The 14,332-nt window shown below is 37.2% G+C and overlaps 1 long non-coding RNA gene across 9 annotated transcripts in view; it reads right to left on the bottom strand.

Annotated features, from left to right (window-relative positions):
• Positions 1-14,332, bottom strand: part of LOC117811349 — a 113,682-nt gene that overhangs the window by 95,693 nt on the left and 3,657 nt on the right. For 8 of the 9 annotated variants that reach the window (XR_004630981.1, XR_004630982.1, XR_004630985.1 and 5 more), the window contains exon 3: positions 12,763-12,908. This is a non-coding gene — a long non-coding RNA (uncharacterized LOC117811349). Of the gene's footprint in view, positions 1-12,758; positions 12,909-14,332 lie in introns of all 9 variants that reach the window. The other variant, XR_004630984.1, reaches the window with a different exon arrangement.

The raw sequence follows: 14,332 nt of genomic DNA, 5'->3' as shown, positions 1-14,332 counted from the left end.
TTGCAGCAGGCTCAATCTGTGCTGCGCTTTTTTTCCAGGACAGTTTAGAAATACTGTGTTAAATGCATCCATTTGTTTTATTGATCCCTCTTTCATAGGGTGAAAGTGAACCATTAACTTCCTTCTTTGCTCAGGGAGTTTCCTCTATCGACCCGCTCGGCTCCGGAGCTCGTCCAAAGTGAGAGAACCGAGAGTGAAGCCAACTGTAAGGAGAGTCTGCGTCGGGGCAGAGTCCTCAGAAGCCTGTTTTAAACCAGAAGAATGAAAACATCTGCAGCTTTTGAAGGAAGCTATCAGCCTTAATTTAGGCCTGCCAAGCTCTACCTGCTGCTTCTGTTTATATCCAACCGTCAACACTTTCCCTCTACCTTTAAAAGCTGCACGTCAAGTTTGCACTCGCTCTTCCATTTGCACCCATTTTTAGAAAAGCATACTGTATATACAACATGCAGCACAGAGACAAGGAGTCGGAGCAGTGCATGTCTTCTAAGGCTCATTAACATTCATCTCCTGCAGAAGCTGGAGGAATAACAAACAGTGGACGTGACGTTTAAACACAGTAACTGTGATATTCCCATTTGAGGACTGCTAGCTCTCCATATTTAACAAATGTACGACTTTACAACTTTACGTCTTTACAACTTTACGTCTTTAGGAATTTACAGTTGTTCATCTTTACAATTTAACTACTGCAACTGTACGACTTTATAACTTTACGTCTTTACAACTTTACAACAATACAACTTTATAAATGTACATCTTTATGACTTCAACTGTACAACTTAACAACTTCACCACTGTACAACTGTATGACTTTATAACTGAATAACTTTATGACTTTACAACTGTACAACTTTACAACATTATGACTTTCCAACTGTATGACTTTATAACTTAACTATACAACTTTACAACTATACAAATTGATAACTGTACAACTTTACAACTAACGTCTTTACGACTTTCCAACTGTACGACTTTACATCTTCCGTCTTTACAACTTTACAACTGTACCACCATACAACTTTACGTCTCTACAACTTTACAACTTTCATCTTTACAACTTTCATCTTTACGACTTTACAACTGTACAACTTTACAACTTTACAACTTTATGACTTTACAACTGTACAACTGTACAACTTTACAAATTGATAACTGTACAACTTTACAACTAACATCTTTACGACTATACAACTGTACGACTTTACATCTTCCGTCTTTACAACTTCACAACTGTACCACCATACAACTTTGTCTCTACAACTTTACAACTTTCATCTTTACGACTTTACAACTGTACAACTTTACAACTTTATGACTTTACAACTGTATGACTTTATAACTGTAAGACTTTATTACTTTTACGTCTTTACAACTTTACAACTGATCGACTTAGCAACTTTACGACTTAATAACTGTATGACTTAACTGTACATCTTTACCATTGTACGACTTTACATCTTCCGTCTTTACAACTTTAGGACTTTATAACTCTACAACTTTACAACCATAACTTTACGTAATTACGACTGTACAACTTCATGCCTTTACAACTGTACGACTTTATGAGCGTACAAGGTAGAGCAGAGTCCTCCGAAACATGAATCTTTTTATCGTCACGCCTGTTTTAAACCAGAAGAATAAAAACATCTGCAGCTTCTGAAGGAAGCTATCAGCCTTAATTTAGGCCTGCCAAGCTCTACCTGCTGCTTCTGTTTATATCCAACCGTCAACACTTTCTCTCTACCTTTAAAAGCTGCACGTCAAGTATGCACTCGCTCTTCCATTTGCACCCATTTTTAGAAAAGCATACTGTATATACAACATGCAGCACAGAGACAAGGAGTCGGAGCAGTGCATGTCTTCTAAGGCTCATTAACATTCATCTCCTGCAGAAGCTGGAGGAATAACAAACAGTGGATGTGACGTTTAAACACAGTAACTGTGATATTCCCATTTGAGGACTGCTAGCCGTGCAGTAAATGAGTGGAACAGCAGTGTGTGTTGTAATGTGGATTGATACTCTCATAATAACTGTGCTCCACTAAGCAGGCTATCAAAAGAAAAAGCCCCTTCAGCGATCTGCCTCTCTTGGTCTTTTTTATTTCTCTTTCATTTTTCATACTAATGCAAATTTGATTGCACGGCAGAGCGGCTCAAAGCACAACTGGTCGCGGCGCTCTGATGGACACTGTGATAAACATGATTCTGAATGGCTGTACATCATTAATTCAGCTGTATATGCTCCATCATTGATTCATACTCTCCATTTTTCACACAGTGTCACTTGTTTTCCACGGTTCAATCGACATTTCTTGCACACACACACACACACACACACAGGGATATATCGGTGTGTTCCAAAATGAACTGCCAGCTCCTCCACCTGCTCCTGAGAGAGAACCTGATTATTTCATCTCATTTTCAAAGTCTTGCATCGATTTGAGTAAAAGTGTTTAATTTACTTTTGGACAACAACATAAAAACAAATCAATATTTCAAACTAAAGGCAGTGAGACAATCAGCACCTTTTATCATCAGCTCGTCTCAGCCTGCAACAAAGCTCAATGAAACGTTTTACATCTCAGTCTATTCATGTCCCTCACAACCAGCGCTATCGTAACAATGAAATGAAAAGCATGCCACTGAATGTAACGCAGCTCTCAGTCAATCAGCCTTCTGCATGTGAACTGCTTTGAACCCTCTGCGTTCGAATGGAAAAACAAGCATCTACATACTCATCGATCATGGATGCTGTTGATGCTCTAAGCCCTCCGTTCTCTTTTGTTCCTTTTATTCTTACTCTCCCCAAGATTGTCTATGAATTATTCCACCAAGAACTCGATACTGTTGCTGTACATATCATAAAACACTTGCAAACAAACCATGAATAAAAGTGTCTCTTACGTAAGCTCAGTTCCTGCACTCACAAAACACTGGGCTGCAACAAACACTAAACTAGCTCCTCAAACTGAAGCTCTGCATGACTGGAGAAGCAAACAGGTGAGATAAACACAAACATGTGTACCTCTAATAATTTTATATATTCACTTATTTTATGATGTAAATATCCTCACACTCAAACACAATCTGTCTACTCATCAGACTCAGGTACTTTAAGATCTCATGTAAAAGGTAACTTGTTTAATAACCTACATTATCACTATTCTGCAACTTTGTTATCCATGATCATAAATACTGTATTATATAGTGAGATTTTAAGTCCTATGCATGTTTACCTCAAATATTAAAGACATTTTTATTTCATCTATTTTATTTCATATCATAACACAACTTTACAACTTTACAACTTTACATCTTCAGGATTTTACAATTTTGCGACTTAAAAGCTTTACAATTTTATGACTTAATGTCTTTACAACTTTACGACTTTCGACTTAACAACCTTACAACTTTACCACTGAACATCTTTACAATTTACAATTTTAAGGGTTTTACAATTTTACCACATTATGTCTTTAAAACTTTATGACACTCAACTTTACATCTTTACAATTTTACAATTTTGTGATTTAAGGGCTTTACAATGTACAAGATTATATCTTAAGAACTTTACACCTTTCAACTCTACAACTTTACATCTTTATGATTTTACAATTTTACAACTTTTGATTTTACAACTTCAAACTTTACAATTTTACAACTTTTCAACTTAACGATTTTACATCATTACGATTTTACAATTTTGTGATTTAAGGGCTTTACAATTTACCAGATGTCTTGCCAACTTTATACCTTTTAATTTTACATCTTTATGATTTTACAATTTGCGACTAAAAGGCGTTACAATCTTGACTTTATGTCTTTACAACTTACGACTTTCAACTTTATGATTTTACAATTTTACAACTAATGAGCTTTACAATTTTATGACTCTGTCTCTACAACTTTACGACTTTTGACTTTACAACTTCAAACTTTACAATTTTACAACTTTGCAACTTAACGATTTTGCATCATTGCGATTTTCCAATTTTGTGACTTAAGGGCTTTGCAATTTACCACATTATCTTTACAACTTTACACCTTTCAACTTTACAACTTTATGATATGACAATTTTACGACTTAAAAGCTTTACAATTTTATGACTGTCTTAACAACTTTACGAGTTTCATTTGAAAGCAGCGATAATCTCATACTACTGTGTTCTTTTTTGTAAGTCATAAACCTGTAGGCTATCTGACAATTTTTAATATTCAATGTTAAAAAGAAGGGATGTGACATAATGCCTGACAGCTCTGTTGGCCAATGAGTTTCCTGCAGCGCTTTGTGCTCCGGATCATCAGAGTAGAGAGAGAAATGCAACGAACACAAGAGTCATTGAACTTTCCATAAACGTTTGTGTCTGCTTCAAACCCACGAAGGAATTTGTGATGCTGTGGACTGGACCCACCTGAGGACTGGACCCACCTGAGGACTGGACCCGCCTGAGGACTGGACCCACTTGAGGGGGATTTGATGTTTTAAGTTATGTGTGTTTTGGTTTGTAAAAAGAGGTGAGCTGGTACATGCTGATACACGTACCTGGCCAAAAGAGCTGTTTCTGATTCTGACTCTGCCACACACACACATCCTAATTCATTCCTTCCCCTTGCAGCACTACACATTTCCTTTTACAGCAACCAACTGGCTGCCTGCACCACCTCATCAGCCATGTATCCACAAGACAACATATTCTCCACCCTATCCTGAACACGGCAAACTCCCATCTATCCTCACAGACACATTTGCCCAGTGTGACAATGACTTCAGAACAGCGCAGTGTGGGAGGAGAGACCATCCGTTAAAATCAGCCCCTGTCGGTTCATATATCAGCCACCCTGGAGAGAAGCTCGCTTCCAGGAGGCCCTGCCTTCTCCTGGCTGTCCGGCTACCTCTCCGCGCGGCTGACTGACGACATGACGGAGATTTAGTGCACGGTCTCAGCGGGCCTGGTCGGGACCATCTCGATGGATGGGAAACAGTAATTACAACTGGGGGGATGGCAGGCTCAGTGGGAGTCTGGAGCCTTGCAGAGATTCAATGCCATAAGGCCAATAGATTCCTCTGAGTCTGGAACAAATGGTTTCTTCAGTTGTCAGATTAGAAAAGACGGCAGATTTGAGCAAATTTGACTTCAGAGGAGGTGATTTAGAGGTTTAGCTGTCTGCTTAGTGACATAATTCTACCCAGATGGGAATATTAAGCATTTGAGTTCACAGTCTGACTTATGTATGAGCTATTCATCATTAATATCACTTCTGCAAAGCTCATTTTACTTCTAATAAACTCGGCTACCTATATTATTTCTGTGGTGTATGAATATTTTAGATTCTCTCGTGCTATTAAAAACTGCTTTGAGGATGAGCGCAGTAAAGTGATGTTTATAGAGTGAGGAGGGGATGACACAGCACAGAAACAAGGGACATCCTAAAGAGATATTTTGTCCAGCCCTTCAGTGACTCATTCACAGTATCTGCAGGACTTAATTAGGGTCACTGCAGACAATAAAGTGCCATCCTGACCTACAGAGACACAGATTAACAGCAGGAGTCAGACAGCCTCTGCTGTTGTCTGCAGCATCATGCATTCTGTTTCTGAACCTTCATTTCTCGCTACCTCCGAGTCTCACCCATCAACGCTGTCATTCTCCTCCTCTGTCATTCTGCAGCTCCCTCTTATTTTAACCTTTCAAGCCACAATCTCACTTTCTCCCACTCTCTCTAAAAATATCTGTCTCTGAGTCTGTCTCCCCCCCTCCCCTCCTCTCACGCTCGCTTCTGAAGAGAACGGGGGAATCTTGCATCCCCTGTGGATGTGAACACCCACTCAAGGTTAGTAGTACTGCAGCTGCAGGAGCTTACTGGCCTGTGTTTCTGCTGTCATATGGGACTATTATTGCGGTGGACTGCAATAATAGCCAATGCGCCAAAACACAAACCTAATCTGCTTAAATAACTTAAGCTTAATTGAATTTTAACATCTCTAAGGTTTAAATACGACGGGATGTTTTAGTCTGTTCCTGTTTTTAAAAGCTAAGGGATAAAAACATTCTGCATTTAAAGAAAAACACAACAACGCAGTCTTTTTATGCATCAGCCCTTCCATGATTTTCTCTTGTGGGGTCTAAATACATTAAGCTCCTTGCAGAACTATACATAGCCCTGCATGCACATTGCACAGCTCTCCCTCCTGGCAGCAAGTTAACACAACGCACACCAAGTTCTTTCCACTCCAGCATCCACATGCAGTGACTTTGACTTATGCATGATGGATGTAAAGTGTAAATGTTGATTGCAGAGTAGTTCAATGTTTCCCTTTTTTTCCTTAATGCCGTCTGATGTGGGTATTAAAACCAGGTCAACCAGGCCTGACGAAGAAATTACATGATTTAATGGCACCCTGGGGGACGTTTAAATATAGCTCTGCATTACATCTGGCCTCAAATATTCTAGCGTGACATGAGTTCATCTATAAGGACTTTAAAGCTAAGTCCTGGATCTGGATCGGTCTCGGTCCAAGCGCAAGAATTACAGTAAGCTAAATGCTAATAATGAGCATCATTAAAGGGAGTATAGGAAGAGGGGATGTGTGCAGGACTGCAGCCTAAGGCCGGTGCTGTTCCCTTCTCTACCACTAGGTGGAGGGGCAACACATGTCTCCTGAAGGCCATTCTACTAAGACATGTGAACACACACATCCTAGTTTTAATCAAGTAAACATCAAAACACACAAACACATTCAGTGGGATCGTACATTAAGAAGAAAAACCATCACCACAGCGAGCAAAATGTGGATATGAATCTATTCAGAACATGCAGGCAGATCAAATATGGATTAGTATTCATTATGTATTTAAGGAAACCCATTTAACATGACTTTCACATGAAAGCAGCGTAGATGAAGACATCCCACTGGGTGCTGTGGGCAGCTTATTCCCTATATAGATCGGTTCAGGATGAATTTGTATTCAAGGTACGAAATCTCTTTCTTGAAGGCTTTAAATTAATTTTCCTTCCTCACATCTTAAAAAAGGAAAACTGTGTCTAATAACCTTAAATGCAGGGAAGAGGAGGCAGGGTGAGAGAAAGAAAGATCAATCCTGTTAGGAAATTAAAATATTGATCGATATCAAACTGGAAGCAAATAAATGAAGCCCAATCTTTACCTGCGCTGAGAAACATGATAGATGTTTGCTGGAGTGTAAAACGGAGAATTTCCCCGCGGAGATGAGCCTAATTTTGAGACCCCCCCCCCCCCTTAAAGACTTATCAAGTTCAGTTAAATTCTCAATGACGGTTCAGCTGCAGTATAAAGTAACACTGAAAGGTCAGAGCCAGAAACTTCAAATTGCAAAAGCATAATTGCAAAAATTTGCAAACCAAATAGGAGGATTAACAAAACAAAACATTTGTGGGGAGCCAAATTGAACAGTGCAATCCAGACTGACACGGCTAATGAAGCCTGACAGATGTAGGTTACATCTGGTCCCACTGGAAGAAAGCAATCCTGCAGTGAAGGCAGGGAGGCACCAGGCGCTGTGACAGCTCTGTTCAAGACGCCAAGCTGAGCTGAGAGGTGGTGAGTGCAGCGGATACCTTTAATTTAGAAGATGCTGCATGCTACCACCCCCACCCCCTTCAATCACTCGCTCTGCAACAGGCGGACTAATCCAGATTCTCAATATATCCTTTAAACTGCAATTCCCATGACCTCCTCATTTACACACATGCAACTGCAGCTTGAGACCCCCCCTCTCTCTCTCTCTCTCTTTGACAAGAGTCTTGAGTTATCAGACAACACCAACCCTCATCAGTCGGTGTGAAGAGAGGGCAGTGCTACAGTGATGGCGAATGACGCGTGTCATCCCACAGGGTCTCAGTGTTTTCAGCCAAAACATCACGCAGTGCGTTCAGAGAGGCCGAGCCGAGTCGGCTTTGCAATTCAAATGACGACTTAAAATTTGTGTGTCACACACAAAGCAGGAGTTTTGTTGTTGTTGGTGGGAAAAGAAAGAAATTGTGTCTGTCAAGTTAGGAATGGTTGAAGAATAGTAGTAGTAGCAGTAGTATTAGGTGTAGTATTAGGTGGTAGTATTTATTATATATATTATTTTTTTAAGGTATTCTTCTTCTTATTACTATTATTATTATTATTATTAAAATTATTATTATTATTAGTAGTAGTAGTAGTAGTAATTGTATTTATTGATTTATTTAGTAGTAGGTGTAGTTAAAGAAGTATTACTGACTATATTCATGTATTTATTTATTCTTATTATAAATAGAAGTAGTAGTAATAGTAGTATTAGGTCTAGAAGTGGTAGTATTTATTCTATTTATTATTTTTTCATGAATTGTTATTATTAGTAGTAGTAATTTTATTTATTTATTTATTTATTTATTTATTTATTTATTTATTTATTTATTTAGTAGCAGGAGGTGTAGTTTAAGAAGTAGTATTGACTATATTAATTAATTAATTAATTAATTAATTTATTTATTTATTTATTCCTATTATAATTAGAAGTAGTAGTAATAGTAGTATTAGGTGTAGTAGTGGTAGTATTTATTTATTACTTTTTCATGTATTCTTCTGAGTAGTAGTAAGTAGTAGTAGTAATTTTATTTATTTATTTATTGATTTATTTAGTAGCAGGAGGTGTAGTTTAAGAAGTAGTATTGACTATATTTATTTATTTATTTATTCCTATTATAATTAGAAGTAGTAGTAATAGTAGTATTAGGTTTAGTAGTGGTAGTATTTATTATATTTATTACTTTTTCATGTATTCTTCTTAGTAGTAGTAAGTAGTAGTAGTTGTAGTGGTAAGTAGTAGTAGTAATTTTATTTATTTATTTATTCTTACAATTAGTAGTAGTACTATGAGTAGCATTAATTATATTTGTTTATTTCTTTTTTTATTTATTGTTATTATTAGTATTAGTATTCACTATATTTATTATTTATTTATTTATTATTATAAGTAGTAGTAGTAGAAGTAGTAGTATTAGTAGTACTAGCTGTGACTATATTATTGCATTTATCTGTTTTTGTATTTTTATTATTATTGTTATTTTAATTAGTAGTTGTAGTTGTTGTTGTTGTTGTTGTTGTTGTTGTTGTTGTTGTTGTTGTTGTTGTTGGTAGAAGCAGGAAATAATGTCGGTCAAATCATGAATGGTTGAACAGTAGAGTCGGCTATCTGTTGTGGTAAATGATTTGTTTCAGAATGACATCACACAGGCTGTAAAATGTCCCATAATGCAGTTCTTCTATCACATGTACACACCAGAAGAACAACCCACAGTACAGATACTATCATCCCAATCTCACAGAGTCTGATTCCTCAGGAGGTAGATAGTTGGTGTTCAAACATGTCAGACAGGCTGTAAATATCCCAGAATGCAGTTCAAACAAAAGCCAAACAAAACTTGTTTTTCAGATACTGTGGTCCAAAACACATCCCAGTTTTATAGCGTAATATCCAGAGTGTCCCAGATAGATTACTTGTGTTAAAAGCTGTAAAATATATAAGACAGGCTGTAAAATGTCCCACAAATCAATCACACACTCCCTTGTTAACACATGCCGGCAGTCATCCAAAACATTTCCTATCTCACACCACAACGTCCAAACTCCCCCACCAAGACAGGCTGTAAAACTTCCCATGATGCACTTCTTCACTCACACCAGCAAAACAGAGTTTATAACAAACACCATCATCCAAAACTTCTCAATCTTGTGCTCAGCCTCGTACCTGAAGTGACAAGGGATATATCAGAAGGGCTGTAAAATGTCCCATAATGCACGTCTTCAATCACTTATACTCCCCATCCACACATAGACCAGAATAATGCCCCCTAAACCCGTCAGATACTGTTTATCTCATACAGTGTAATATTCAGAGGCTCAAACCTGTGAGTGAAAACTCAATCAGAAAGGCTGCTAAATGATCATGAAATGATGCTGTGGAATATATCGGGGGGGGGGGGTTTAGCTCAGTCTGTAGAGACTTCAAGTGTGGAAATTGGGCCAGTAGCTGGAGAGGAGCCAGTTCTCTTCCTGGGCCCTGCAGAGGTGCACACTCAACTGTTTTATTTCACATGCACAACATGTGTTTCATTTCAAAAGCAATGGTGCTTTTATTTTGAAATCACATGTCAGGGAGGGAGATGCAGATGGATAAGTTTGATGATTGTTATGTAGCATGCAGCCCACGAGTTTCATGTATTTTTGTAGTATTATTATCATTATTGTTAGTAATAGTAGTAGGAGAAGAAGTAGTAGTATTAAAAAGCCGACAGTTTCTCCCTCTCCATAGACAGTTCAACAGTGTCCCCCTCCCCTCAGGTAAAGAGTCTGGGTGTCATCCTCGACAGCTCGCTTTCTTTCAACTCTCACATCAATAGCATAACCCGGTCTGCATATTTCCACCTCCGCAACATCAACCGTCTCCGCCCCTCTCTCACCCCTCACACCACTGCTATCCTGGTCCACAGTCTTGTCACCTCCCGTATCGATTATTGTAATTCACTCCTCTTCGGTGTCCCTCACAAATCCCTCCATAAACTTCAACTGGTCCAAAACTCTGCAGCCCGCATCATCACTAGAACCCCCTCCTTTCACCACATCACCCCCATCCTCCAGCAGCTCCACTGGCTACCGGTCAAACTCAGAATCAATTTCAAAATCCTCCTCTACACTTTCAAGGCCGTCCACAACCTCTCCCCCCCGTATCTCTCTGATCTCCTCCACATCGTCACCCCCTCTCGCTCCCTCAGGTCTTCCTCCTCCCTCCACCTCTCTGTGCCCCCTGCCTGTCTCAGCACCATGGGGAGCAGAGCTTTCAGTCGCTCTGCTCCCCAACTCTGGAACTCACTCCCACCGGACATCCGAAACTCTGACTCACTACCCCTCTTCAAATCAAAACTCAAAACCCATCTGTTCCAAACTGCATTCCCTGATTAATTTCCACTGCTTCATTTTTAACTTGGTGTTACTTTGCTTGTTGTTTTTATTTATCTTATCATGTTCTTTTATTTATTGTGTTTTTTATCTGTCTGTAAAGCGACCTTGAGTGCTCTGAAAGGCACTTCTAAATAAAATGTATTATTATTATTATTATTATTAAAAGTATTAATTATGTTTATTTATTTATTTATTTATTTATTTATTTATTTATTTATTTATTTATGTATTATTAGTGTTATTATTATCATAATTATTAGTAGTAATAGTATTTCATATATTTATTTTATTTATCTTATTGTTTATGTATTATTATTATAATTATTACCATTATTACTATTAGTAGTAGTAGTAGTAGTATTGTTTTATTCATTTATTTTGTATTATTATTATTATTAGTAGTAGTAGTATTTGTATTTCATTTTGTTTATTTTTGTATTATGATTATTATTAGTTGTTGTAATACTGGTAGTAACTTATTTATTTATGTATGTATTTATTCAGTTTTTGTATTATTGTTATTCTTAGTATTTATTTATTTACCTTTTAGACTTGAGAATCCTCCTGTGTTTGGATGCAAGATGTGTTTAGTTTTTTTTGTGTCCTTTTATTATTGTATTGGAGATTTTGTTTTGTGTGTTCTGTACTTTATTTGTGCACATAGATTAGATTAGATTAGAAAATCTTTATTGTCCCCAAGGGGCAATTTGGTTTGCAACAGCAGTCCTACACACATCCTACACATACAAACAATACACACAACAACAAACAAAAGTTTAGATAGAGATGATGATATGTGTATGAATGTTTACATGTAAAGTTGTTGTGAAAATCAATAAAAACAATGATGGGAGGAAAAGGATGTGTCAGTCAATGAGTGCTTGGAGGTACATCACAGTGCATGTCCATATGCTCCTGTTTGTGCATGTGTGTGTATTCCAGTCTATGCATAGAAGCATGTTCAACACAGATGTGAAATAATGTATTAACAAAGTATATATAAATCTTCTTCCTCTATTATTATGTTGTTATTATCATTTAATTATCAAAAAGTCTGTAAAAGGCCCCATGATGAAAAAGCTCTCAGTCCACAGACACCTGCATGATAGTTAACAAGAAGAGTGAGTATAGATACTGTCATCCAAACATTTCCTAATCTCAGTGCATAATGTTCAGACACGCACTTACATTCCAACCTTCAAATTCCCCCTTAACATTATCACTAACACTGTCTGCTTCTTGCTTTGTGCTTGTGAACGCCCACGCAGAGACTGGCTCTCCAAAAAAGCAGCAGCAACAGGACGATATGTAAAGAAAAAAAAACCACCTTTCATTAGACTCACTGTCACAACAGCATGCATATCCTCGATCACTGCGCACCCACAAACTAAGTGCACCACAAGACCACTGTGTGGGTGTTGACCTTTTACTAACAGACAAGCTCTCTGGGTTTGAGTGGAAGGGAGGCAGACAGTAGATTGTCAGCAGCCTGCATTCAGTGATACTTTAAAAATCTTTGATGTGACCTGTGTGTGTACCAGTGCATCTGATTTATGACACTACAGTCAATGATCTACTTTAAAGACTCGCTGCACTGACTGCAAATAAAAGCCTTGTTTCCGGCTCTTAAACTCTCTGAGCTATTTAAAACAAACCACAGGAGCTGCAGGGGTGTGAAGTTTATCATTACACCCAGCTCCACTGCTGCACTTTACCGCTTAAAGATGCAACCTGATATGTACTCTGTTTGGCTGCGTGTCGTCAATAAAACATCTGGACTTACTCACAGTTAGGACAGCAGGAACACACGGGGAGGGTTAGGGCGGGAGTTCAGGCCCATGCATGGCAGCATCTGCCGTCCTGAGGAGTCCTTGAACCTGGTTGAGCCCGGATATCTTCTCAGCTCCTGGTGCAGCTGATTCAGCTCTCTGACCTGAAGGAGAGACCAGTGCACACAGTTTATATTCATGCATTTTAAAGCTACATAGATGTGCAGAATCTTTATGTAATCAGTGCCTTTAGTGCATTAGATATTCAGGCTCAAGTATCTTGTGTTTACTCCGAATCACCTCTTAAACTTTTTTATATGTGCTCATGTTTAAAGCACAAATAAAAGCTCTTTTATTGGTCTTGTGTGGAATGAACCATTAAAAAGTACTCAGTAATTTTCTTTGGACTTTAGTTTTACTTACTAACTCTGTGCAAACAGTAAAAGTCCACATAAGTATATTTGATGTCTTGTTTTTGATAAGAAGTTACAAATATGAAAAGAGAAGTAACACAAGCCACTGCAGGGTTAAATAACCTGTATGTGACTGTGAGGTTATTAAGAGTATCAATCCGTGCACGCTGCTGTTGATGCATTTTGATGTAAACAAGCCTGAGTTAGTTTAAAGTCATCAAGTCAAACACTTCACAGAAGTAAACATTGTGATGTCTTAGGAGCAAAAATGCCTTTTAGCTTTGAAAGATAAAGTACACTTTTACAGAGTATTTAATACACACAACACAGGGTAAAGTATTGGAAATTATGCAATTTTATTAAAACTCATACATTAATTTATAAGTATTATATTACTGTTGTAGTTCACCGAGTTGGAGAGGCTTTTTTAAACCACCTGAAAATTGATTTTATAAGCATGTTGATTCATTTCAGCCATGTTACATATGCATTTGTTTGAGGGGGGACAAAAGGTTTAAGCTCCTCAGCTGTGTTTAAATGACAACAGATTTAAATCTAGTTATTTTTCACGTGTCTTTACCTGAAGTCAGAGATACGTGTTCAAGTGAGGTACAAAAAAAATTATAATAATATTAATGATGAGAAAATAAAGATAATAATATTAATTAGTTTTATTTGTGGGTATGGTGGAGGTGGGGAGGGGTGAGTGGTTTTGAGTATTATTTTTCCTCTATGTTGTTGTTGTTGTTTTTCTTTCAGTGTTACTCACTACATCTGTTGACTTTTATGTTTGTTTGTTATTTTTGTTTTTCTTCATTTAAATTAAAAGGAGGAAAATATCTGTAACATTGAATGTGCTATTATTGCTACCTCAATAAAAAACATTTAAACATAATTATTTTTATTTTGTTATTATCATTATTATTCTAATTATTATTATTATACTAATAAAATGATAATAATAAATAGTGATAACAAATAATAATAATGCAAATAAAATAATTTACACACATATATAATAAAAAGTATTGAAAATTACTAATAATTAATTAATATTGATAACAAATAATAATAATAAATAATAATAGTCCAAAGAGGTTCATTAAGTCTGACACTGTATACCAAACAGCTGAAACATATCAAGGTAAAAAAAACTGGTCTTGGTCAAATAACTT

This window comes from Notolabrus celidotus, chromosome 4, assembly GCF_009762535.1.
Source record: "Notolabrus celidotus isolate fNotCel1 chromosome 4, fNotCel1.pri, whole genome shotgun sequence".
NCBI lineage: Eukaryota > Metazoa > Chordata > Actinopteri > Labriformes > Labridae > Notolabrus > Notolabrus celidotus.
The sequence above is the reverse complement of the archived record's forward strand: the minus strand, read 5'-3'. Positions and strand labels throughout refer to the sequence as shown.